Source organism: Trichosurus vulpecula, chromosome 7 (genome assembly GCF_011100635.1).
Source record: "Trichosurus vulpecula isolate mTriVul1 chromosome 7, mTriVul1.pri, whole genome shotgun sequence".
Taxonomy (NCBI): Eukaryota; Metazoa; Chordata; class Mammalia; order Diprotodontia; family Phalangeridae; genus Trichosurus; species Trichosurus vulpecula.
In genome coordinates, this window is record NC_050579.1 from 72,209,272 (window position 1) to 72,211,486 (window position 2,215).

Below are 2,215 nucleotides of genomic sequence, written 5' to 3' on the forward strand. Positions count from 1 at the left end.
TGCCAAATATGTCACAACTTTCTCATTGCTTTTGGAATCCCAGCACTTGGATTTAGGCTCACAGTTGTCAAACCCCTTCTTTTGTAAGTCCTCCTAACTAGCCTTTGGTTTCTTACAGGACACCTCCCGCCAATCAGTATCTCCTGGATCGTGCCCTGAACCAAAAGCGATACCCAAAGGATGTGACAGATCATAGGATCATAGCTGTAGAGCTAGAAGGGACCTCATAACCCAAACAGTCCGACCTCCTCATCATACAGATGAAGAAACTGAGGACCAGGGATTAAATGATTTGCCCAAGATCACACCACGCAGTAAGCTTCAGAGATGGAGTTTGAACCCAGGTCCTCTGTCTTCAAAGTTAGTTTTCTCTTTCCAAAAGTATCTTACAATTCTAGCCTACTCCCCTGCTGACTGTGCCAAGATAGTAATATTTTTTTTACCTTGCCTTTTATTTCAAGAAAATGCTTTTGTTTCTAAATAAATGGTCCTCTGGTTGGTCTGGTGGGATTATATTTTTGTGTGTGTGTGTATATATATATATATATATATATATATATATATATACACAGAGAATTATTAATCTATTACTATGTATATATTTGTGCATATATATATATACACAGAGAATTATTAATCTATTACTATGTATATATTTGTGCATATATATATATATATGTATATACACACACACACACACACACAGAATTATTAATCCATTACCATGTACTGTGCTAAGTGCTGGTGCTACAAATGCAAGCAAGAAGAGCTTACTTTCTAACAAGGGAAAACAATACGTAAAGGGGTAATAGCAAGGGAGTGGTGAGAGATACAATTTGTGAGTATATGGTAAAGAGACATCCAAGAAATGGTTTAGAGGCCAGGACTTCTTGGCAAGATAATACGATACACAGAGAGGAAAGGGGCCCTCCCTTTATATCTTCTTGGACTGTTCACCCTTCCCCTTTTCTCCCTTCCCCTCTCTCCCCCTCCCTTTCCCTCTTCTTCCCCATCCCATCCTTTCTCCTACCTCCCTTCCCCGGCCTAGACGATGCCATGGTGGAGACGGCAGAGGAGGCCACGGGGCCCGCCAAGGCAGACATCACGGGGCTGTGCCAGGACATGTTCTCCAAAGTGGCCATGTACCTGACGGGCAAGCTGACAGCTACCAGTGAAGACTATAAACTTCTGGAAAATATGAACAAACTGACTAGCTTGAAGTATCTAGAAATGAAAGATATTGCAGTAAACCTAAGTAGAAACCTAAAGGACTTAAACCAGAAATATGCAGCACTTCAGCCTTATCTGGATCATATAGCTTTAACTGAGGAGCAAGTAGCAGCTCTTGAGCAGGCAGCTTACAAGTTGGATGCATATTCAAAGAAACTAGAAGCAAAGTACAAGAAGTTAGAGAGGCCATGAAAGAATTCTTTAGCACAAAGACTTTTAACTACAAGAATGTTTTATAAGAGCTGAAATAAGCAGGATGAAATTTATTACTATGCTTCAATTCCTAAAAAGAAGCGGTGCTGCTGATCCAAGGAGAATCCCAGCCCCCACCTCTGGTTGGATGTGTAACTCTGGCCACCCTCACCCCATGTTTTCCTAAACCTGTACCCCCCAACCTCTTCTTATCGCGTGCTTCGTTGTGTGCCCTGGAACAAGGCTCAGAAATTAAGATCAACCCCGTCTAGAGCAGACACAAGCGAGAGACTCTCGTCTCCCTGTCTCCTCCCTCCCTCTCCCCTAGGCCCTCCCACACCCATCCCTTTCACGACCTGTTCTTGAACTTAAATAATAAATGCCAACATATGAGAGGAAAGGGGACAGGAGAAGAATGGAAGGAAGATAAGGATGAAGGTCCAGAGGGCAGCCAGTATGGTGAGGAGACAGTCAGGAAGTGATCTTGGAAAAATAGCCTGTCAGGGTTTCCGTTTGTCAAATGAAGAATTCATTCAACAAGATGATGGCTAAGGTTCCCACCACATGTAAAATTCTATGATTCTATGACCATGTTAAAAGAATTATCAAACCAGAGGTATTTTCCTGGTCATTTCCTTGAGTACCTGATAATCTCCTCTTGAGCTAAACTGTTCCCTTCAGGCTTCCCAGATTTCAAGTACTTTCAGTAATGAAATCCACTGAATCCATTCAGATTGTGGTATGACCTTTGAATGTTTATTTAGAAGACAAAGATCAGCTAGTAATTGAAAAG

The 2,215-nt window shown here is 41.8% G+C and overlaps 1 pseudogene; it reads left to right on the plus strand.

Moving 5' to 3' along the window:
- Nucleotides 1-1,056: 1,056 nt before the first annotated feature.
- Nucleotides 1,057-1,390, plus strand: LOC118858778 (annotated as a pseudogene).
- Nucleotides 1,391-2,215: the final 825 nt, after the last annotated feature.